Source organism: Macaca nemestrina, chromosome 11, assembly GCF_043159975.1.
Source record: "Macaca nemestrina isolate mMacNem1 chromosome 11, mMacNem.hap1, whole genome shotgun sequence".
In the NCBI taxonomy this organism is placed as follows: domain Eukaryota; kingdom Metazoa; phylum Chordata; class Mammalia; order Primates; family Cercopithecidae; genus Macaca; species Macaca nemestrina.
In genome coordinates, this window is record NC_092135.1 from 103,531,640 (window position 1) to 103,557,563 (window position 25,924).

Genomic DNA, 25,924 nt, shown 5'->3' on the forward strand with positions numbered 1-25,924 from the left:
GTACTGATGGGAGAAAACCTGCCCCATTGAAGGAATGAGATAAAAAACCTCCTGTTTGCAGATGCCAGAAGCATCTGGGGAACAGTGATGTCCAATAATTGCAGCTAAAAGCTGCATTAATTGACCAGTGATAGGTTGAAAGCTGCCTCCAACCAGGATGGCTAACACTCTGGTGCTTTTTCATAAGCAGAGTGAGAGGCAGGAGGAGGTCAACTTCCATGGGGTTCTCCGTACAGAAAGGGAGCAGCTGTGACAGAGAAGTGTGTTTCTACAGAGGAAAGTTTAGCTTTTCAAATGGATGCATTCAAATCACCTGGGGATCTTGTTAAAATGCAGATTTTGATGCCAGGGGTCTGGGATGGGGCCTGAGTCATGCATTTCTAATAAGCTCCCAGGTGACACTCACACTGCTGGTCCAGGGACCACACTGTGCTTAGCAAGGGTTTAGACTAGAGGAAGGCAGTGCTTAATTGTTATTGATTTTAGAAATCATTTTAAATAAACACGCAGCAGATCTTTTTATAACCTTCCAAAATTTGAACTGTCATTTCCTCATGTCAGTGAGATTTGTGAGAAATCCCATTCCTCTGCGGGTCAGAATATTCTTGGTGCTGTTAGCCCTGTTTCCTGGAAGAGAGGGTATGACATTTTTTGGGTCTTTTTTGTATCTTAAATGCTGCCATCTGCATTAGTGTCCATGCTTTGACCTCTTGCTGCACCCAGAGAAATCTCTTGCACCTTAGTAACATGCTGTGTCTCCACAGTTGAATAAGCATAAATTTGAATTTCTTTCCTCAAGTGCTGCTACAAACCTGCCAAGAAAAGTTTTATTAATACAAATAAGTAATCCATTTTTCCCACTGCACCCCATTCATTTAAGAGTTTCAATGGCTGTGTTTATCCCATCATTTTGGTTAAAGCTAATTATGCTAACAAGGTGTACTTTACCCTAATATATGTGGCTTGGTTTTTGTTTTGTATGTATGTATGTATTTATTTATTTAGAGACGGAGTCTCGCTCTTGCCCAGGCTGGAGTGCAGTAGTGCGATCTCGGCTCACTGCAATTTCCACCTCCCAGGTTCAAGCGATTCTCCTGCCTGCCTCAGCCTCCTGAGTAGCTGGGATTACAGGCACCCGCCACCACACCTGGCTACTTTTTGTGTTCAGAGATGGGGTTTCGCCATGTTGGCCAGGCTGGTCTCAAACTCCTAACCTCAGGTGATCTGCCCACCTTGGCCTACCAAAGTGCTAGGATTACAGGCGTGAGCCACTGCGCCCAACCAGGCTTGGAATTATTTTAACTAAATACTGTCTTAATGTCTCTGATAAACTGTATTGTATTCATTGAGCTGCATCATAAGCAAGCACAAAGGTTTCTAGAATCTATCTTTTTTGTCATTTTGTTTGAATACCAATATTTTAAATTACTTGACTTTTTTTTGAACAACAACAGCCAAAAAGTTGTCGCCACAAGAGCCATTTGTAATGGTAAAAAGAGAAAACAGAAATGTTTCCACAGGGCTTCGTTTGCAGATCAGTGTATTTGTTAATTATGTGAAATGCCATTGAATTACAATACATAGGAAGATGTTCTCAATGGGACTTTCTTCTCCATGTAGGCAACATTCAAAATCTAGAACAGAACCACCACCCAACTTGGTGTCACCACAGTAGGGCTGTTTAACTTTACAGCAACTCTATCCAATAGAGATATAGTACAAACCACATATGTAATTTAAATTTTTTAATAACCTCATCTTTAAAAGTTGAATTAATTTTATAATATATTTTATTTAACTCAATATATGCAAAATATATTTTCAAGATTTGTTCACAATAATTATTCTAGAGCTAGTGTACATTACCTTTGTCATGCTGGAATGAATCCAAGTACATCTCAATTTGGACTAGCCACATTTTGAGTCTTCAGTAATCAGAAGTAGCTATTGGCTGCCATAGTGGACAGCACTAGAATCCGCTCAACATACTTCCAGTGGGAGCTGATGCCTCAGTTTGAAGTTTTCTACACACTGGAGTCCAGGGCAATGGAAGGCCCTCCCATTTCATGGTAGTTCCTGAAGCAGAAAACATTTTCTTATGTTAAACCCAAACTGCCACAACACAAGCACCATTGTCCTTCCTTCTCTTGTGAAGTTTATAGAGTAGGGTAAGAAAAAGACATGTAAACAATCCATCCCTGCTTCAGGAAACATACATATTTGTCAGCCCTAGATTTCCATATCTAAAGAAATGTTCCCCACATTAGGTACCAGCTGCTGCACAGTGAGGTAACCTCCAAGTGGGCTGAGCTAGACCAGGCCTAGGTCTGCTTTCATCCCAGTTCTTTCTTGCTTTGCCTGGAAGGAAGGCAAAAACAATGATCTAGCTTAGTTTACAAGGCTTCTTTCTCCCTTAAACAGGAGAATGGAGGCTGGTCTTCAGATACGGAATATGTGTAATCCCTCCATAGAAAGCTTCGACAACAACTAACTCAGGCACATGTGAGACCAAATTCACAGTATAATACCAGTATGATTCTCATTTAACTACAAACTTCTCCTTCCTTACCAATAGGTATTTCACTGTTTTAGCCAGAAATCCTGAGAGGCAGTGCCTTACAGCAGAGCCTTCTCTTTCCCTGGGCTATACTCTTCTTCTCAGTAAACCAATCATCCCTCAAGACATCGTGCCTGTAAAAGACGATGTAACAACAGATGTGGTCTTCACTTTATTAATTCACATTTATCACCACAAGCTTTTCTTCATGACTGTTGCTGCTGTTTTGTACCTGTGACATCTCAGTATAGAGAATGTTATCCACCTTGTTGCTCAAGCGAGAATCTGGGAGTCTTCCTTGAGGCTTCTGCCTTCCCTGAAACACACAACTGACCTCTTTCTCAGGAAGAAGTAGGGGAATGGGTAGCATTGGTTCTTATGTCTCTGCACTGCGTTTTCATGGTGAGCATCAGGTACTCCTCACTGTTGGGTCCAATGTTCCTCAAACTTTCATTTGATCCATTGTACTTTCCCTCTGGCATGCTGCAGTCGTCTAGACAAGGCCTCATGCTCCCTACATGCATTTCCTTTAACAAATGCCTCTCAAAATTTATGTCTATATGGCTCTCTTCTTGCTGAAGCTCTTCCATCCTCCCAATTTTCTGAGGAGACTAACCTTAGCCGCATGATTCAATACCATTGTACTGGTGACCACAGTACCGTTTTTCCCTCTACCTTTTTTTTTTTTTTTTTTTTTTTTTTGGTCTTAATGAAGCCCTTTGTGTTATTCAGGATTCAACTCAAACATCCTATCCTTAGTGATCCTCTCTAAGCTTTCTGTGTAGACTTCTAGCACAGAATGATCACAGGGTATTGGAATTGACTGTTACTTGTTTGTTTCCTCTATCAAATCTTGAAGCAGACACTATATTTCCGATCCTAGCATAGTTCCTAAAGCATTGGGTAGTCAATAAACATGTATCGAATGAATGAATGAATCCAAGTGACTCTACCCTTACTTACATGACTTCAAGATGACACAAGCTTATTGGACATACTCTTGGACTGGCCAACCCCCAAACTATGACTTGTCTTGCCTCCTAGTCAGCACGGCTTCTTTCTGATTGCCCTCTCCTTCTGAATCACGATGCCATGATTCTTTGGTTTTAGTGATCCCACATGTTTCTCCTGGTCCTTGGTTCTCACCACTGGGGCAATGTATTCTTCCTGTTCTTCAGTAGGAGGAAGCACTTCCTACTAAAGTACCCTTAGATGAAGGACTTTCCCAGGGCATAGCAGGTGACTTTCTCACCCCATCCAGTCTCTGCTTCAGAAGCTTCTTAAGGGGAACAAGGTAGTATGTACTGTCCAGAAACTATAGTCAGCCCAATCTTGGCTGCTACCTCAAGAGGAAAGGCTCTACTTGGGAATTACCTTTTTGTAAATCTCTTCCTCACACCCTATGTTTGACACAGACTCCTGGTGTTGCTCTGTAACCATTTCTACGGTTACATCCCAGAGAATGTTGCATTAGCAAAATTTAGAAATTAGCATCAAATAGAAGTCCTCTGGTTATTCTCGAATTTGCTTTCCCCATTTTAAAAAATTTGACCATTACTGGCTTGCCTCCAGTATCAAGACATATCTGCCATTGTCTGTAATTTCTCAACCATGCTGACTACGCACCCACAAGTATACCTTCCAGCTCTTTCAGTACCTTGAATATAATTTGTAAGTACCAGCAAGCAGGGTGACTTTAAAGCATCCTGGATCATGAATTTTCTTTCTTCCTCCCATTATCCTTTTCTTTACAGCCTCTCTCCTGCTTTCCGTTGATGGAGATGTCAGGTGAGTCACTTAATGTCTGTGTGCATCCTTCCTCACCTACAGACACAGAGGGTGGAACTAAGTGATCTCAGCATTTTTTTTTCCAGCTCCAAAATTATATGGTTCTGCAGTTCTTTAATGGAAGCAAAATAGGAGTTCAGGTTGCTCTGCCTTTCCTTTGGCACTGTTACCATGTCAAAGCATCCCCTCCCAGCAGTGCCCTAGCCTTTCTCATTCCTCTTCAAAGTAGCTTTCACAATTAAACAGAAGATACATCTTTAATGTCATTATCATTTGTTTCACAATCCTCTTAGCTCCAGTTGAACTCAGCTTTTCTGACTGTCTTCAGACCTCTTCACCAATTTCTTTGTTAACCACAGTGCCCATGTATCCACTGTCAGATGACTCCCTCTGCTCACCCCTGCAGGAGTATTTAACCTTAACCCCAGATTTCAGGAGTTGGAGCATTTCTCCTGAATCTCCCTAAACTCACATCAGAAATCTCTTTTGTCCATTTAGGTTGTCCTGTCCAGATAATGAGAATTTAAGTTATAAGATTTGTAAGAATCATGGAATAAAGGAATACAGGCAGGTCACTATCACCATTTCCAGGGCAACCCTGTCTCCCACATAGATCCTCCAGCTTAGAAGCTACTGAAGATCTGTAAAACATAATGAGGTTTCAAACAGATGTGGCCACTGCCCCTAGGAGTTGAATAGGATCCTCTGTGAGACAGGGCAGAGAAAGTCATGTTTGAGTCTCTATTAAATATTAGGAAAAAGTCTATGGAGTTTACAATAGAATCATAGGGAAGCTCTTAAACTGCACCCTGGCCCATTACAGACATGGAAGTATACTTTTAAACAAAGTGTGTTGTGAGTTTTCAAGAACGGGAATGATGTGAATCAGACATCAGAAGGGAGAATCGATCCTTGCAGTCTGATGTTTGACAAGTTGCAAGTTGTGACCTTGTTCATACCCTTTAATTCAGAGACTGGCAGTGTTGTTCAGCTGTGTCTTTGTAGGTGGATCCATGTTGATGTTTGTTGTCCAAGTGGGTTTCAAATATTGGGAGTAACCTGAAAAGTCTTGGGCACAGTTTCCCAGATGTATTATAGGTCCATAGATAGACACACAGCTTAACATCTTCCATTTGGTTTTATGTAACCAGTACTACTTTTCCATATTGATATATCTATATATCTTTTTCTATATCTATATGTCTTAAGTTAAATGCATTGGCTTTTAAAAAAAAAAGACATTATCAATGAAAACTCATTTTTCTTTTCTTTTTTTTCTTTTTTTTTTTTTTTTTTGAGACAGAGTTTCACTCTTGTTGCCTAGGCTGTAGTGCAGTGGCACAATCTCACCTCACTGCAACCTCTGCCCCCCAGTTTCAAGAGATTCTCCTGCCTCAGCCTCCTGAGTAGCTGGGATTACAGGCATGCGCCACCACACCCGGCTAATTTTTTGTATTTTTAGTAGAGACACGGTTTTGTCATGTTGGCCAGGCTGATCTCAAACTCCTGACCTCAGGTGATCTGCTTGCCTTGGCCTCCCAAAGTGCTGGGATTAGAAGCATGAGCCACCACGCCCAGCCCTCATTTTTATTTTCTAAACTAAAAAACAGTAACCTGAGATACTCACTAGAAAATACCTTGGCCATTAATTAGTCAGAACTGTAACTTTCAAAGTAACCTATTGTATTGTCCATTTACGTGCCACATGACATGAAACTCTATTTTAATGGGGACCGTCACAGATAATTTCTGCAGTAACATATATCTAGGGATGGTTTTCAAATGGAGTTGTCATGTTGCATTTAGCAGGCAGGAGATTCTTTATTGTTGTCAGACACTCTTTACAAAAGCATCAGTAACCCAGTGATCCTAGAGAAGAGGTGCTCACCACTCGGCTTACTTAGAACAAAAAAGAGCAAGTGTGTTTGAGGGCTCTTTTGTTTAGCTGGGCTTCCTTGTAGCCAACAATGCTTTTACAGTCTTGGAATTGGATTTCATTCTCCTGCACTGGTTTTTGAAAAGTGTAAATAGGTTAATGCATATTGTTACTCTCTGAAGGTAACGTAGGATGTGTAAAACCATATACATCTGAATTGTCCATTCGACCAATGAAGTCATGGAAAGTCAAGAAGAAAAATTAAACTGTCTCTGGATTTATACACACACACACTCTCTCTCTTTCTCTCTCACACACACACGTGCACACACACACACACAATTTCTCTTTAGTGCCTTTCAAAGTTGTCCTAGTTTTCTTACAATTAGAACCCAAGACATACTTTTTCAATAATTAGTAAAATATTAATAAGTTAATTTTTGTCCATTGTTGAAACAGTGAAGTTTTCTTTTTAGAGTACATAGGGGCCATCATACTGAGTTTTATGATAATAAATACTATTTTGTATCATATAAATATGCAATGATATATAACATGTAATAATTTATATCATTAAAGAGGGGCTGAAAAAAATTGTTGGCTTCTACATGTTTGTCCCTCTCAAGACTCCTCCTCTTAAATTCCCAAGGAATAATACTTCTTTGTTCCTAAAACTTACTTTATGCTTAATTCCCAGAAACAGAAGCCAAGTAGGGTAAAACAAAATGCCCAGTAACGGTTCTTACAGCTCTCAGGTTCTGTAGAACACCATTTGAAGCTATGTAGTCTTCAACCTTGAGTGTATATTACAGAGGGAAAGGCAAGCTGTAGACATCCATTCCAGTCCTAGGATTCTGTGGTTCTGAGAAGTGAGAAGGGAGACAAATGAGAGTATGGGAAGTTGTACAGAGCGGGGAAATGGACAGAAAGGAATAGAACAATGAGTAGTCATTTGGATTACAGAAGGAATGGCAATGGAGGACGAATAAATAAGTGAATTAATTAATGAACGAATGAATGGAAAGAAAAGTAAATATAGTGAAGAGAATGACCAAAAATATAAGTTGAAGTGGTCCATTTGAGCTAGAAGCTTGGCAATTTTACAAATTCTAGCAACTTCTTAAGAAGCTCTGAAAAGAGAGTTCTGGGTTAGGAAGTTTCTTCTAATAGTTTTCCCACTATCCAGTCCCAATATTGTCTTCTACCATAAACATCTGCCATGATAATTCTCCACTGCTAGACCTCAGAAGACTCTCCCTTTCCCATCAATAGAAAGGGGACTGATTTCATAAATTTAGCATATTACCCATTGCAGCATTCTGCCTTTCAAATAATAGGTTAATTTTTCATGAATCGTTATGAAAAATATAAACAAACTTAAAATTCTATTTATGATTCAGACGACCAACGAAGTAATGAGATTCTGTGTTATGGTAGCTGTCACATCTTGTCTCAGCCCATTGTGTCTAAATGTTAACTCTCTTATTAAGCTCCATTAAAGGGTTTTACAATACCAAATTGTTTATACACTGCTGGTTTTCTGCTGCCTGACAGTAGGGCACGTTTCACTCATTAATGTGGGTGATATCTTACATTGTTGGAAGGAGCTGAAATAATAATAAACAGGAAGGTGGCATTCACTAACTGAAATGCTTCTTCTGTGTTTCCCAACAGAAGGTTGTATATGTGTGTGTGTGTGTATATATATACATATATGTGTGTGTATATATATACACATATGTGTGTATATACATATATATGTGCCTATATATACACACACACATATATACAAAACCCTAAATGTATATTTATATGTATAACCTTAAATATATAGTATATATATTTTTTAATTTCAACCTGTCATCTTATGAAAGGGGAGATATTCTTTTCTTTGTGACATTTAAATGAACTTCACCCTGAGCTACCAAATTATATTTTTGCAAACTTAATCTTCAACCTCACTTACGTTCCCACGAAAACCTTTCTTGCCATGTGAAATGTAGAATAATCCATATTGGTGGGTTTCATTATGGGTCATAGAGCACTGTGATATACACGTTCCTATTTCATCTTCACCACAACCCGGTAATAAGGGAAGATAGAGAAGTTGAATCTGGTAGAAGAGAAAGCTTTCCTAAAACTACTCAGTTAACAAATACAGGCACCAAGTTTCTGTCCCAGTGTGGTTAGTTCAGTTCTAATGCTACTTGCCTTCTTTTTATGTTTTTATTATTTAAAGATATACTTTTATTTTCTTAATTTCCTCTGAGTATTCTATATTGAATTTAATAGCAAAAAGCTAAGGAAGAAAAAAATAAAATCACCAATTATTCCACAATTTAATTGGCTACTATTAACTTTTGAGAGTATTTTCATCCAGTGTTTCTTCTGGTTGTTTGTTTGTTTGTGTTTATCACTGCATATAAAAGATACCATTTGTGTATGCATATAGTGCTCACATATATATAATATTTACATGCATATACACATTTGCGTATTTTGTCTTTTTGCAATGATATTGTGATATTTTCCTGTGTCAATTAATCTCTTCAAAACCATCACTTTTAAGGTTGCATAATAACTGTACCTTAATTTATGTAACCTTTCCCTTAATGATGGACATTTGGGGTGTTGCAGAGTTTTCAGTGTTATAAATTACCTTCTGATAAGCACCTTTATACAATATTTTGCTACACAGCTTGGATTATTTCCTTAAGATTCCTGTGATGGAAATGATGCATCAAAGGCTTGAAACATATTGCCCACAATTTTCTTGAAAAATGAAAGGAAATAATGCTTCCACCAGTAATAAGAAAATAGCTCATTTCACCCCATTCCTGACAATGTTGAGTATTATCACTTTCCTTCCTTTAGCCTTTACTAATTTGATTCATGAAAAATAGTACTGTATCATTTTACTTTGAACATCTTAGCTTACTAGTGAGGTTAAGTATTTTTACAGAAGCTCACGCCTGTTTCAAATTACCACTAGAAGTTTTCCATTTCACATCAGCCGTGATTCATTACCAGGAGGAATAGTTTTTTGAATCAACTTCTGTTTCCTCCCTCAACAAATCTATGTGTATTTATCAAGACATATTTGGGTGCAGGCTTTTATCTCCCTCTTGACAAAAATGAATGATTATACACCCAGGTCTTCTACGCACTGAACTAAGCCGTATCTACTTGGATCTTGTTTTAATTGACTCACCCTTCCCCCTGATAGAATAGCATCCCTTTGAATAGGCAGTATTAGAAAAATAAGAGCCTCACAGTAGATTGTGAAAGAAATGTCACATCAGAATCTGGACATTGCTATGACAACCCGGGCCCCATCTATCACCGCTCCCATCAGCATGTGTTGCAAAGGAAACCCCTTTGCAGTGTTTAATCTGAGAATTTTAATATTAAATATATATTTGACATTGAAAGCTCACACCTTATTTGCTATTGTCAGGCTTATTTGATAGACAGCTAACTCAAGTCTCTTTATAGTCAATTTCTGAAATGAAACTATAAATTTTGAAGCTGGGCTTCATCATCGCAGAGAGCAAAGCTTTTCTAGCCTATTGTTTGAAATATCACATTTTATAGGATTTATGTGGTCCAGATTCAGGAAGATCATTTGCCAAGCACTTAAGGCTGGTTTTGCTGCCCTTTGCTTTTCTCCTCCCTGCAAATACATATGGTAGCGGGGGGAGAGCCATTAGAAAAGAAAAATTATGAAGAAGAACTTACTTGATTCAATACAAATGTCAACTTAAGAAAGAAAAAGTCCTGCACATTTAGTGTGAGGAGCATTGACTCCAGAAGCCTGCTCTTTGGTGATAGGCATACTGTTTGCTTCTGTAAATGAAGTGGACATCATATTTGTTGTGATAGTCAATGAAAACCTCTGATTTGGTGCAGCAGTTTGAATTTATGCTTATAATCAAAGTCCTCTCCAATATGCTTCCAGGATTCCTTTTGAAACTCCATGATATGACAAGCTCTGTGATTTGGTCATATTCCATTTAGCTTGTTTTATTGCTGTTAATTTTACACAGGAAAATAGATTCTCTGAAATTTGTGATCACAGTAGCTGTGAAGTGGTCAAAAATGAAGAAAACCACCAGACAGTGTCAGATTTATTAAATGCCCTAGAAGTACAAAATTAATGCAGTTCTTTGTCTTTGAAAGGTTCAGTGTCCACAAGCTGGATTTATCCTAATGGACAAGCAGTGGAAAGAACAATCGTCAACTGGCTATCTCTTTAGCCAGACTACACGTTGTTGGAATGCATGTAGGGTGAGCCACCAGTGCACCTAGGCAGACCTTCAATTTGTTCATTTGACTGCAAGTGACTTAATTTAACATTTTTCTAACAAATACATTAGGCAGAACGGTGAAGTTTCCTTTTTTTTTTTTCATTTGTTTCTTAAAAGAATCACCAGTAAAAAGCCACAGTCAGTAGGCTTCTCACTCCATTTGTTTTCAATCACCACCCCTTAATGCATGAATTTCTGAGTAGCCTGTTACTCTTCCAAGCCCTAAACTGTAGCAGTGAATGTGGATTGGAAAGTTCTGATGCTGTATCCATTGGGTCTGTATTGGGTTTGAATATGTTTTATATGCATAGCATGATTATTCCGTGCCAGCTGATCTTACCTGTGGCCCTTTGTTTTCTGTTGTTGTTGTTGTTGTTGTTGTTGTTTTAGCATGAATAAATTTTGCATTACCCTCTTATAAGAGTTACAGTGTGCAAAAGACTTTGAAAGTAAAGTTTTGGTTCCCACATGAACCATTTCTATCTCTTTTACACAGGAATCATTTATCACTTATAAGTGTTAATCACTTGTTAACAGTAATTTCACCTGCTGAAGAATTTATCCCCAATCATGTGATTTGTTTCTTTGTGTGTGTGTGTGTATGCGTGTGTGTATATTTACAGCATTGATGCTTTGTATTCAAAAAGATTAACCTTTCACCTTGGCATTCTGTTAATGTAATGAAAACATCTGTTACTCGTGTATGGCAATGATGTTTTCACATCTATTTATGTTTGTGGGTAGATTCCAAGTTGACTCTATGTGAAGATGCACTTCAAACAAAATTCAGTAACTAACTACATGTCTGGCTTTGTGTTTTTCAAATTGTGGGGTTTCAACCCTTAACATCAAGCCCTGATGCAGGACTTAGTCCTGAACTCTGCAAATGTTTCCTTTGGCACTTCAACCTCAGGTCCCACTTTATATAACATGGAATATGCTTCCGGTTATTATGTAATTCATTATCTAAAATATTTTGTGAGCAGATAAGCACAAGGACTCTGAATGTGGCTTGTATATTTTTACAACAACTCTGTGAATATTCTCTTTGGTGCAGAGTGGAGATGTGTGTGGAAGCATTCCTCCTGAATTTTTTATAGATTCTCTCCCTTTGCCATTCTAGCTGCTGTCTCCCACAAAATTTGAGTCATACCTCAACTGTACAAATTCTCCTTTAATGTTCAGTTGCCCTGAAGTGTGCAGTTGTGGAATATGTCTAAATGTCCCCTGTGAAGAAATTGGAGGCATTGGTTTTAACAAAAGCAATAAAATAGTTACAGCTGAAAAGCATGCTGGAGGTAAACAGACATCTGTCCTTGTTGCTGAACCATTGCTCTGTTAAAAGAAAAAAAAAAAAAAGCACATGATTTAGCCTCTCTTTTTTGCTCTTGTGTCTAGGAAAGTCAAAAGGAAGGAATTTGATTTTTATTGTCCCCAAGATTTCAGTATATAGCCAGCCCTACAGTATGAGAAACAATATCTTGCTTATCGCCCTGAATTACCATTGTCCAACTGTGAGAGCATTTGCAAGAAGGTGAGGGTGTTTGTGAAATAGACAGAAAGGGAAATTATGTGCTTGGAGAAAACTTTCTGGTTTCTTTAGTGAAGGTTCTGAATTTTCTTCACTAACCTTGGCACAAAGGCCAACAGTCTACATGCAGTAGACACTTCGTAAATTTATTTTGGCGATGGGTGATTGGTCTTTAGTACCATCAACATCCCAACCCAGGGCTAGCCTCGAAGAAGGACACAGAGCAAGGAGAGGTTTAATTGGGGAAGCCCCATTGTACCTCATCCAACCTTCCACCAGGACATCAAGGTCCTCATGATCTGTAGCTTTCCCTCCTGGCATTACCTCTTGTCCACAAAGCATTAATTCACATGCAATGAATGGTGTCTATGGATACCTAGCACTGTCTATACTTTAACGGAGATTAAAGCCTTGAAGTAAACTGAGGCTGAATTTCTGGCATCAGCCTGCAGGCAATGGGTGGTTACTAGGGGCGTCCCTATTACCCTGAAAACCTGTCTGTGGGTCTCTCCTCCCTAGTCCATAAGCCCCTTTACTAGGTCCAACCAGTTTATCCTGAAAATATTAATGAGAGCACTTCAAAATGTGGGTTGTTGAATTTTAAAATAACCTAGAGCATCATATTGAGTGGGTTTTCATGGCTTACTACATTGTCTGCTGGATGGACTTCCTGGGCAGCAAGCATATCTTATTCCTAACATCATAGTCTATTCCCTTTTGCCCAGAGTTGGGCTTCATTTAACAATAAGGAGATGTTTTCGATTTTACCGTATGTGGAATGTAACATTTGCATTTGGCAGTTCTCCCTTTAGTCCTGCTCAAGACTTCAGCTACCTCGGCAGAGTGCTAGAAAGTGATATGCTTATTAGAAAACTTTATTAATCAGAGCAGAGTGCTATTTGGCAGCCAGATTCTAATGAGGATGAGGAGCTAAATTTAATTCAAAGTTGAAGGTCAGCAAATGGTGCTAGCCTACCTTTTTTAAAGTGTGTGAACTTGGACGTGCTCACAGTTTCCGGACAGTTTCATCTAGAAATGTGCATGCTATATTTAGTATGAAAAAGCATGGAAAAGTTTTCTAATCATACCATTTCAGCACACATATATTCCATGAGCATTAATAAGCCAGGCACATTACTGCTTGGCTAGACAATTCTTATAGGAGCTGATGGCACTGAGGTGTTATAGCGATTGCCGGCTGAAAACAGTAGGCCATGAGAACATGTTACAGTGGAAAGAATTTCAAAAACTTGTAGACATTTCTTTAAACAAGGAACTGTCTGTGGAATATGTGTAAATGGCAGAGTTACTCTCACAAAGTCATGAAGGATATATTTGTAGTGTTCAGCTTATGTGCCTGGGAAAGAAAAATAGGAAAAAGAAAGCGTTCTCCAGGCAGCCACTGAAGGTGTTGTTGAGTGGTTTTGGCCCTTGCACATGGCCTCCCTATCCTTAAATAGCGCCATCATTTCCTCCCTTCTCCTTCCCACTTCTCCTTCATTGCACACTTTCTTCTTACTATCACCTCCCACAAAAACTCATTTACTGAACACATCCTAGGTGAGGGCCCTGTGCCAAATTCTACAGAAGATACAAGAATGATTAAATTCCTTCTGTCACTTAGCCACTATTGGGGGACTAGACGAAGACTTAAAATATATAAAACCTGTGAATGATCACCATGCCACAAAGTGGAAGGTAAGAGCCATAATATAAGTACAAAACACCAAGGGAATTCCAATGTAGAAAAGGTTGCTTTCTGCCAGGAAGGATTCATAGAATAGCCTGTGCTTAGGACAAAATGCACCTGAATTCATCTATTTTTCTCCAGCTTCGTGACCATTACCTAGGCCAGTCTACCATCACCTCTCACTTGCCTTTCTGCAACAACTTGTGTTCTGTCTTCCACAGAAAAGCCAGAGTTGTATTCTAAAAATTTTAATTAGATCATATTACTTCCTGGCTTAAAATCTCCTAATGTCCACTCATTTTACTCAGAGTCAAATCCAAAGATCTGTCCAGGTCCTATGAAGCCCATATGATCTCAGTTTTGCCTATCTGTTCAACCTTATCACTTGCCACTTTGTTCCATGAGCATTAAGCTCCGGCCATGCGCACTTTTTTTTTTTTTTTTTTTTTTTTTGAGATGGAGTCTTGCTCTGTCACCCAGCCTGGAGTGCACTGGTGCAATCTCGGCCCATTGCAACCTTTGCCTGCCGGGTTCAAGCGATTCTCCTACCTCAGCCTCCTGAGTAACTGGGATTATAGGTGCCCTCCACCATGCCCAGCTAATTTTTTGTATTTTTTAATAGAGATGGGGTTTCACCATGTTGGCCAGGCTGGTCATGAACTCCTGACCTCAGGTGATCCGCCCACCTCGGCCTCCCAGAGCACTGGGATTACAGGCATGAGCCACTATGCCCGGACACGCACTTTCTTTCTCCTGCAGTAATTGATTGCACTCATTCCATTCTTAGGGCTTTGGCTCTAGCTGTTTTCTCTCTCTAGAATTCTCTTCATGGAGATTCTTCTGGATGGTTCCTATTTGTAATTCAGACCTTAGATTAAAAGAAAGAGGATTTCCTTGACTATTCAATCTAAAGTAGCACCTAGTCACTGTCTTCTCATCATATTGTATTTTAAGTCATTGGTGGCACTGACCACAGCTTGATATTTCTCTTCATTGGTTTGTGTATTGTTTCATCCCCACCCTCACCACCACTAAAACGTAAGGCCCATGTGATTAAGGACCTTGTGTATCTTGTACTCCTCCTATATCCCCAGGACCTGTAACAGTTGATTGTGAATACTGGGTGCTCAATAAATATTTGCAAAATGATTGTAAGAATCTTGAAGGATTTCACAGTAGAGAGTCATTCCTTAGTTAGTGTGGCAGGCCCTGCCACTGGTAGAACAGCCTGAACAGGACCTAGTAGCTGCCTGCTCTCAACACCTTCTGGTAACTGACGTAACCATGCGGCTGCTCTTTTGGAGGAAGGCAGACATAGAGAAGTGAGCCAATTGATAGATAATGAAGATGATCCATTCAAGGGGTGATCATTGCTACAAAAGAAACAAACAGGCTAACTAGGTAGGGATTGTCTTGAAGGATCTACAGATAAAACTGCCAGAACAGGCTGGGCACAGTGGCTCATGCCTGTAATCCCAGAACTTTGGGAGTCCAAGATGGGTGGATCACGAGGTCAGGAGATGGAGACCATCCTGGCTAGCATGGTGAAACCCCGTCTCTGCTAAAAATACAGAAAAATTAGCCGGGCGTGGTGGTGGGCGCCTGTAGTCCTAGCTACTCGGGAGGCTGAGGTAGGAGAATGGCGTGAACCTGGGAGGCAGAGCTTGCAGTGAGCTGAGATCGCGCCACTGCACTCCAGCCTGGGCGACAGGGCGAGACTCAATCTCAAAAACAAAAAAAAACAAAACTGCCAGAGGAGGCACCTCTGACAAGGGAGAATATGCCTTGAGAACGTGGAGATGGAGTGTTTTAGGTGGAAGACCCAGCAATGACAGACTCCTGGGACTGTGACAAGCTTAGGCTATCAAGGAACGGGGGAGAGTGAGAAGAAGTTCTGTGTGAGCACAGGAGAAGAATAGGTCAGCAAGGAGGTGGAGAGGGGAACACGCCAGTTCAGTGATGGGAGGGCCATGTAGACCCTGGGGAATAGTTTGAGAATTAGGCTAAAGGTGGTGACAAGGCAGTGGATGTTTTTGAACAATTGATATGATCTTGATTATGTTGTTTCTAAAAGGAGGGGCAAGAATTACTGATGGAAGAGGCAGTGTGGTCGAAGGCATGGAGCTGGATGTGGGTGAAACTGAGGATAAGTTTAGGGAACCATCAGAGCTTCTGGAGACTGGACTGCAAGTGGAAGGAAAGCAGGCGGCTGGGTGGTGTCGGCAATGGAAAGAGAGCAGAGAGGTTATTGTTGCAGGGAATTCCATAAGCAGAGGTGCACCTTTGGAAGGCCAATGTGGGAATGTATTAGAGTGAAGGAGTCAGGAGCGGAGAGACTAGCTGCCATGTTACTCTGAACCAGGCTCGTGGAAGAAGGAATGCAGGAGGGACATAGTGCTAGAGGCTCGTCATTACAACCAATTGAATGTAGGATGCATGGGAGAAAAGAAGCCAACAATAATATCAAATAATGTCATAGTAGAGTCCAGTAGTCATTGTGTACCAGGCACTATTCTAATTGCTCTAAATAAAAACTCACTTTGCTCCTCAAAACTACCCTACTTGGTTTTACTGTCATTATCCTTATTATTTCAGAGAGAAGGAGGTTACATAACTACTCTAAGATAGGGAGATGGAAAGTGGTGGAACCAGAACCCAAGCAGTCTGGCTCCAGAGCCTGGGCTCTGAATGCTGATCATTGTTTCCATCTCTAATGAGCAAGGAGAAACAATTAGGAGCCCGGAAAATAGGAGGGAAAGAAGATTTTAATGAAAGTGTGAGAAGGTTTTTTCTGGACAAGTTGAGTGTAAGACATGGGCTCATTTCAAGTTCAAGTGTGGAGCAAGGGTGAGCATGGCTTTTGGAGCTGCCATGAGATGTTGCAGCTAGAGAGGTGTGTCCTCATGCAGGCGGGCTCTGTTGAGGAGCTGCCCCAGGTGAGCCACTCCAGGGATCATTTGTTGAATAGATGGACAAGTAAATACATGAAATGTGAGGGAATAGGATAATCAAAGTGCTGGGAGTAAATAGTATCCCCAAGAGTGAAAATATACACAAGGAGCCTTTAGACTCTAAAGTTTAGAGAATCCTTTTAGAGAATAGGGAAAGAGACAATGAAAGAAACAGACAATGAGATTGGAGAGGTAGGAAGGCAACAAAGAAGAGAGACTTGCCACGAGGGTTGCTCTGCCGTGTCTAGTCCGGCAGAGATTAGGGAGAGTTTTTCTGGGCAGTTTTAGCAGCGGTGAAGATACAAACCGGATTGTCATCTGCCCAAAAGAAAGGGTGGCAGATGACAAAAGTAGACAGCAGAGGGCTGTTTTATTTTAAAGTTTAGTGAAAGGAGAAGGAAAAGAGAGAGACAGGAGGCAATAGCTTGAAGGGAGGGGTTAGGGGCTACTGGACAGTGTTACGTCACAAAGGGCCCCTAGTTGCTCCAGAGAGAGGAGGAACAGCATCTTTGGGGCCTCCCCAGTGTGGGGGCATGTATCCACACCTGTGCTGACAAGGGCAGTGGGGGCCCGATCTGCATAGCAGCAGGATAAAAACCAGCCTCTGGCACCACTGGATTCTTCCCTGGTAGAAACTCTCCCAGGGTAGGCACATTAGATAAGAGCTACTTGGATTAATTCAGTGACACCATCTTTTAGAATGAGGGTAGAAAATACTGACGTCACCATGCGGCTGATTTTAGAGAAACAGTTTATTTCTCCACTGACAAGGATTTGTGGCACTCAGCAGCTGTTTGTTTTTTCTTTTTTTTTTTAAAAAAGCTCCCTCCACCCCCTTCTTCAGACTTCTCTGGACTTACATCTGTCCTCCCAGCTGTGAGCTGCTGAATTCCAGGGTGCAAAACCAAGGGAGACAAGTAGGAGGGGCATACAAATAATGATTACATGCTGCTTCAGTGTAAATCTCGGTTCATTGTGTGTCCGTGGGCACATGCCTTCAAATTCAAGTGCGTGCCTCTCTCTCTGCCTTTCAGTATCTGTCTGTAAACCTTGATGGGATTAAGCATATGTTTTAATAAATATTTTGTTTGCTGTATTCCCATTAATATTCATAGGGAATGGAGCACTTTGGGTTTTGTGATTTCTAATAAACATTGATGGTGTTGCTAGTCTGTACTGAGCGTTCAGTATGCTCCATCAAAATGGCAGCTCTAATTAGGTTCCTTGAATTAGCTAATGGATTTTGAGAAAGATAGCTTAGAAAGCTCTTACAGCTGTCCAAGATATTCCTGCCATGGCAGAAAGACAAAAGGCCCCTGGAAGCTACAGACTTCAGAGCTTTAGAAATGCAGCTGACAGTTAAAAAGATAAATTACATTCATATTTTTCCAGTGAAAGTCCTAATACTGAATTAATGTTATTCCTGTAGTGAGTATCCATTAAGCAGCTCATTTTATTATAAGGATGCATTTTGACCATTAGCTCTTTTTCTTTCCTCACTCTCCCTCCCCTCTCTGCTTTTTCTCCCTCCAATTCCCTAGATATTTTGGACACAGTATTAAAAAGCATCTTTGAAGAAGAGGAAATGATTCCCTTTTTTTCAAGTTATAAATTTAGATGCTTTCTTAGATATACAATATGTATTCAGTTTTTTTTTTAAATGCCAAAGTAAATATACAAAGAAATAACATAGTGATTCAATTTAAGCCTTGCGGCTTATATTTTACGTAGAATTGGAAGCAGGGGAAGCTTCTAGCTAGGGGGCAGTGGGCTTGTTTACACTTGGATAAGAGATTATTTGTTAGAAACCATCTCAAATAAAACATGTTACCTCCTTTCATCTTAATATGGAATGTACAACATAACGCAACGCCATTCCACGTGTTCCTCGCCTGTACTTCCTAAGAACACAGTCCTGTAATGCTACAAATGGGGGGAAAAATACCACAGACAATATTAAATGCTACAAATGGGGGAAAAAAATACCACAGACAATATTAAAAGTTCATGGCAAATAGCAGAATTTGGGAAACAAGGACAGTCACCCAAAAGCTCCTTTTATTAGGTGGATATGTGAGTACTCATTAATTCTGTAACTGTGTTCAGCGTAACTTTTTCCTTTCGGTTTATTCATTTGGAAAACTAATACCTGGTACTTTTCATCTAAAAAGTTACATTCCTGTAGGAACACAATAAATCCTCTGGGGAAATGTTTCCTGGGTCATTAACTCTCAACTGTCCGAATTCTGTTTTCCTCCTGTGAGCCTCCGTCGCCCCTCTGCTTTTCCAGTCCTGCCTGCCTTTGGCCTTTTTGCTTCTCATTAGTATCTTTCCCAAACAAGGGGCTGGGCAAGGAAAAGAATGTGAAACTCGAGTCAATTAATTGGGGTATTATTTACAGCTCTGGGGAAACACTTGTTGGGAAAGAAACTAAAGTTGCGGGTTTAAATGAGATTTTTTTCAAAATCATCTGTAGTTTTTATTTTTCATGCTCTTCCAAACCTCCTGTTTCTGCAGATAATTGAGAGCTGACTAAAAGACTGTTGCTAATAAAGCTGTTGGAACAAAGCAAGGAATCAGAAAGCATAGTGTTGACGGAACGTATAGATTACAGATCAGACAGCTGCTTTACCTCAGTATGATATAAATAAAATGGAAAAGCATTGTTATGTGAAGTGCCAGAAAAAAAGATACTCAATTATTCCCCACACATGACTTCACCATGATGGATAAAAGGCATAATTGACATCATGTTTATTGAAAAAACTAGCAACTGTCACACTGTCGAGGGGCTACGAGAGGCTACTGAAAGCTGGAGGAAGGGCATTTTTTTTTAATTCGTTTTCACTGTGGGTTATTTATAGAGTTCAATTGTCAGCAGCAGAGTGCCTAATTTTCCCTCTTCTTTGATATTCGACAACTCATTCACTTTTCAGATCAAGAAGACAGCTACAAATTGCTCCATGGCAGATACTCAGGCGTTGCCATTACCTCGCCTGAATGGGGCAATGGCTATTTATTAATTAAGATTCTCTGCCTACTTTCCCTTTAAGTGCCAGTGGGGGAAAAAAGTCTTTGTCAACCCATAATGGGTCGGTTTCATTTGTTTTGTTTTGTTTCATTTTAACTTTTTGCTGTCTGGTTTGGCAGCCAGACCCAGATTCCTAATGGGAAATTTATCACTATATTACTGATGCATCGTGCTTCATCACCAGATAATGTTACTAGTCAAACAAGAGCTCTGGTGATAGAAAATTATCAGTTTTCAAACTGAAAGAAAGTTTCAGTGTCCCCTTGCCCCCATCGCCAGTAGCCCTCTGGCACAGTAGCCAACAAGTAGGGAGATGGAAATAGAGAACTTTTGCCAATGATTTGGTTAACCATTTAGCATGCACTGTATGCACACAGGAGAAATCATCAAATCTAAGTACAAGAAAAGCTCAGAGAGGGCAGCTGGTTCCTTCCATAGGTTGTGGTATATGGGGTTACAGAGCGCTAAGGTCTCCCACAGTTCTCTTGATATGAAGCAGAACTCTGAGGATGGTGGTACTGTCCCTACCTGAAATCCTTCAATGGGTCTGTATCATCCCCTTTAGAAAGATTGGCAGATGGGGCTGTTCAGGTCTTACTGGCTGAATTTCTCAGTTTCTCCATACATTCTCCATACTTCTGCAACGCCCTTTCATATGGCCACCCCTTTCCAAGTGGTGTTCCTTCTAGCTGGCATCCCCAGCCACCCTCTCCTTATCCTTGTCCCCCCTTCTCTAAGAGGCCTTTCCTGACCTCCCCAAGCAGGGTTAACACCCTCTGCTCTGAGCTACTGCGGGAGTTCATTATACTTCATGATACTTCCTCTTAATAATTGCCACATTGCACTGTCATTATTTATTTATATCTCTGTCTCCCCCACTAGACTGTGAAATCCCTGAGGGTCAAGTCAGGGTCTTAATCACCTTTGCATCCCTAAGGCCACAGCAATATTTATGAATAAATAAAGCTTAAATAAATGTACACATGAGAAATTTTTCAGAGGGTTATTGGAGAGCTTTTAAAAGCAGTTGAAGATTTAGGTCTGCTACCAGTTTATTATTTTCCATTCTGTTTTGAAGAGCAAGCCAGCATTCTCCTAGCAAGGATTTGTAAGAATCTGAACATCTTTGAAAAACAACTGAAATGATCCATAGGAGATGGTAATGTCAGCTGTCTGCTATTCTGTACACCCCTAATGTTGGAAGGTCATGAGGCCCAGGGTTAACAGAGCTCATTTTCCATCCAGGCTAATGAGAGCTGTGGGATATTCTTGGATTTAATGCCCTTTGGGAGCTAAGTAGATGCTAACTTTTGATGCAATTTGTATCAATCCATTCTAGCATTGATATGAAGAAATACCTGAGGCTAGGTAATGTATAAAGAGAAGAGGTCGAGTTGGCTCACGGTTCCATGGGCTGTACAGGAAACACGGCAGCATCTGCCTCTGGGGAGGCCTCAAGGAGCTTTTACTTATGGGGGAAGGCAAAGGGGAAGCAGACACATCTTATGTGTCTGGAGCAGGAGGAAAAGAGTGGGTTGGGCGGGTGAAGGTGGGGGAGGAAAGGTGCTACACACTTTTAAACAACCGGATCTCATGATAACTCAATCACTGCCACAAGAACAGCACCAAGGGGATGGTGCTAAACCATTCATGAAGGATCCACCCCCATGATCCAGTAACCTCCCACCAGGCCCCACCTCCAGCATTGGAGATTACAATTCAACATGAGATTTGAGTTGGGGACACAGAGCCAAACCATATCATGAGTTGAGAATCTATTTGGATTAATTGTTATAACCTTATTTAAAAATCTCAGAATAGGATATGGATGTAAAAGGAATGAAAAGAATGTAGGTGATATCAAAACATGTTCATGAATTCCTGGACCTCTTAGACCTAATTGCTTTATGCTAATCATATTAGAATACTGAGTATTCTATGTTTATTGTATAGCATGATTTAACACCATACGTGATCATTAAGATCGGCCCCATGGTCACTTACCTATGTGACCCAGGCATCCCTTCTGGGCATTTGGAGAATGTATATCCTTTAACAGTAGAAAAGTAAGGACTAGTTCACTTGTCACATATATTTAGAACACTTTGACTCTTAACACTGAGGGTTGAGCTCCTAATCACAATCTTTAGCTTCTTTCAATTGAAAAATGTTTTCTCTTTTTTTAAAACGGTTTTTTCTTTTGTAGAGTTATTATTTTTCCAAAACCCTCCATTAGGAAAGAAAAACAAAAGCATTGTTGTGTGAGTAAAAAACTGCTGTATTAATCTACTGACATTTTGTTGTATTTTTCACTTTTCACTATGCAGTATCCTGACTGTTCTCTTCTGACTGATATAATCCTCTAAATGAAAAAAATACAAGCTACCATCCATGCACTAAATTATTTAGAGCGTCCTTATTTTTCCTTAAAATTGTGTAGTCAATTAAAACTTACTTTCTTATTATCTGAAAGGAAAGGTTAAGTACCCAGCTGTTAGGAATCAGTGGCCTTTGATGGTATTCCAGGATCTCTTGGGAGAAGAGAGAACTTCTATGTTGTTTTCTCTGAGGAAGAAGGAATTTCATGGAGGCCTAGGAAATTCCCAAGGTTTCATGGCCTGTAGCCCATAAAGGCTTATTTTTCCCAGAATTGACCCTGAAAGTTTAATCCACATATAAATGTCAGATATGTATTCTTAAAACTCAAGCTGTGTTTGATTTAAGCTTAAAAGATAATAATTTTATCTTTGCAGTTCTTGCAGTTGTTGGTGAGAATTTCTTTGAGAAGGCCGGGCGCGGTGGCTCAAGCCTGTAATCCCAGCACTTTGGGAGGCCGAGACGGGCGGATCACGAGGTCAGGAGATCGAGACCATCCTGGTTAATACGGTGAAACCCCGTCTCTACTAAAAAGTACAAAAAACTAGCCGGGCAAGGTGGCGGGCGCCTGTAGTCCCAGCTACTTGGGAGGCTGAGGCAGGAGAATGGTGTGAACCCGGGAGGTGGAGCTTGCAGTGAGCTGAGATCTGGCCACTGCACTCCAGCCTGGGCGACAGAGCGAGACTCCGTCTCAAAAAAAAAAAAAAAAAAAAAAAAGAATTTCTTTGAGAAGGCATGAGTGTGTGCGTATTGGGGTAATCATTAATTTGTTCAAGTATCATATAAACAACATTTTATTTCTCCTTAAACTGTCTTTTGTTCAGTTCAAGAAGGTGAACAATAATTAAAATAATACAAGTTTTGTAGGTTTCCTCTATTTACCTTTTAATCAATATTTTGCTAATTTTGTTTTGGACCATCAAGTCCTTTGGGAAAACCTATAGTATTCCAAGTAGAGTCATGTCTTAAACAAGGTTAGTTTCTAAAGTCATTACAATTGACAAAATTAGTCTTGGGAAACACTTTAGGACAGTGGTCCCCAACCTTTTTGGCACCAGGGACTGGTTTCCTGGAAGACAATTTTTCCACTGGGTGGGCGGTGTCGGGGGTTGGGGAACACGGGGCCGGGCACTAGATTCTCATAAGGACCATGCAAGCTACATCTCTTGCATGCACAGTTCACCACAGGGTTAATGCTCCTATGAGAATCTAATGCAACCACTGATCTGACAGGAGGCAGAGCTCAGGCAGTAATGCTCACCTGTGTAAGCTCACTGGTTTCTAACAGGCCATGGACTGGTACCAGTTTATGGCCTGGGGGTTGGTGACCCCTGCTTTAGGAGGATGCTATATCGAACACTGCCTATGATCTCTCGCTAAACCCACTCACTGCTGTTTCTTTAGCACTGCATTAGACAGCTATTCCCTTGGTTGAGCATCAGCTGAAGTATTTGGCTTGCATATAGAAGGCCATGTTGTACAAGTAATATACATCCTTAAATACTGAAATGATGTTCAGCACAACAGAAAACTTACATTAGGAAAGGTGCCTAGGAACTGACACTGACCAAAGGAAATCAACTCAGTTCATGTTCAGGAACATATGTTCATTAAATGGAATGGCCATTGGAAGCACTATCACTACTTAAATTGCTATTCTGCCCCCAAGCCTCTGTTTGTGTCTAAGCTCAAATATTTGGGTGTCAATTAAATGCAGCTGTGATGCATTATCACTATACTCCAGCCATGTTCGAACAGCTCTATCTATATGAATTATAATATAGGACATTGCTTATTTATCATTTTTTAACAGAAGATACAATGGATGCACAGTTGTGAATTAATCTAAATCTATTTTTCTTTGCATCTATGTATGCTTGTTTTACAAAGAAGTAGAGTAGAAAGAAAGAGATAATATTGGTGCCATTCAGTGTGAACTTTTCAACTATATTTAAAAATCTTTCTTTTTTAAGAAACCAGAATTACTGTATTAAACACTTGATAAATTTCTTCTGTGACACCCACATACTGTGTGTTGCTATTAAAATTGGCAAAATGCCTTGAGACAATATGTATCATACACTTACACATAACTTTGAAGTATCCAGTATTTGTGTAAATTACTTAAGGCTCAAAAATATTGCACTGGGGTCTGGGTGCAATGCTTTGTAGTGGCTCACACCTATAATCCCAGTGCCTTAGGAGGCCGAGACAGGAGGATAGGTTGAGCTCAGGAATTCGAGGTTACAATGAGCTATTATCACCCCACTGTACTCCAGCCTGGGCAACAGTGTAAGACTCTGTCTCTATATATGTGTGTGTGTGTGTGTATTTTGCACTGTGTTGGAAGAACTGTAAGAACTGTATTAGAATACTATTCAAAATATAAATAACTCAAATGAGTATTTTATGACTAATGGCAAAACTGACTTCTAAAATTTGAACACAGTCAGGAGGTCATTGTCAGTATTAGAATAAGGCAGTTATTTGTTACTGGCTTATTATGGTGAACTGAAGCCATAAATAATAACTGGCATGTTGTTGAATTTTGAGTAACACTGTCAGGGTCACTCCTAAGGTATTTCTCCCTTTGTGAGAAATGGAGATACAGAAGCAGAATGTTCTCATTAGAAGCCAGCCTTGCATTGTCCCAAGCAATAAAGAGCAAAGGGAGAGCAATGCCTTTTATCAGAAGAGGAGATGACATTGATCTGGTGATGGTTCTCAGTCACAACACTCAATCACATAAGAGGAAGTTGCCTGCGTGAATCAATGGATTCCTTTCAGTGGTAAATGGTAGCTGTGGTTCATGGTGTGCATGGAAGTGCTTACCATTTCAAAATTGCCAAAGGAAGTGGGCCTTTATTTCTTTATGCTTCACCACTATGGCTTGATTCACTCGGTCAAGGTCCAGCCCAGGGTTAAGATTTCCAAGACAAATCTTCGAGCTGTAGGAGTCAAAGGGTCAGTTTACCAAGCTAGGGATGGAAATACCAAGACAAGGATCTCAAAGGAGGCAGATGCTGAAAGCAGGAAACACATTGAGAAAGACAAAGGGTCAGCCTCAGGTTGCCATGGTGAGGTCAGGAGCCTAGGTAAGCCAAGCCAGGTTGTCAGATTGTTGCATCCAGGTCAGAATGCCACAGGCAGCATCAGGATGGCTGCGGGGAGGACCGCAGTTCAGGATTATAGTCTGAGCTGATGTATTATTGTGATTTTCAGGTTTTCTTCTACCTTATGACCCTAACTTGCATGTTAACCTCTCTGGACCAGTTTCTCAGATTGCCCACAGGATCCTGACATAAGGAGTAATTTTGTTGAACCCTTGAGAATTCATGCACAGACACACATTTCAAAGTTTTATGTTAGTGTAGAGCATAGTTTTTCATCAGATTCTGCTACCGTTTTATGTGACATTAAATACTCTCTTAAGATGCTGAAGCATTGTTTCCTCACCTACTAAGAAGAGGTATAATGTCAGAGATAATTGACAAAAGAAGCCCTTAGAAATAAAAGCAGATTTTACATTTGGAAAGTTTGTGTTGTCTGTTTAATATTATTCACCCTTTCTCTAAATTCATTATTCTTAATATAGAATATTATAGGCAATTATAGTAAACAAGAGCCCTTAATTTAGAGTAATTGTTTTCATCAACAAGATAACTTAAATCTGGTGGAAATTAAATGTCCATATAAGCAAAGACATATTCTTATTATATGGGGGGGAATTTTTGGCAAAAATAATTTGAAATGGGGGCTACCTTCTTTAATAGTGACAGTAAATTTGGCGATAAATTAGAAAGAAGTATCCCCAAAG

The 25,924-nt window shown here is 40.1% G+C and overlaps 1 protein-coding gene and 1 long non-coding RNA gene across 6 annotated transcripts in view; one reads left to right on the forward strand and one right to left on the reverse strand.

The window, feature by feature from the left end:
- Positions 1-25,924, forward strand: part of LOC105468044 (par-3 family cell polarity regulator beta) — a 1,086,746-nt gene that overhangs the window by 929,111 nt on the left and 131,711 nt on the right. The gene's annotated exons all lie outside the window — the stretch shown is intronic.
- Positions 684-25,077, reverse strand: LOC105468042 (uncharacterized). The gene is made up of 5 exons (XR_979249.3): positions 24,940-25,077; positions 22,187-22,387; positions 6,901-7,083; positions 1,867-2,076; positions 684-812 (listed from the first exon to the last, which is right to left on the reverse strand). It is a non-coding gene; the product is annotated as an uncharacterized lncRNA (long non-coding RNA).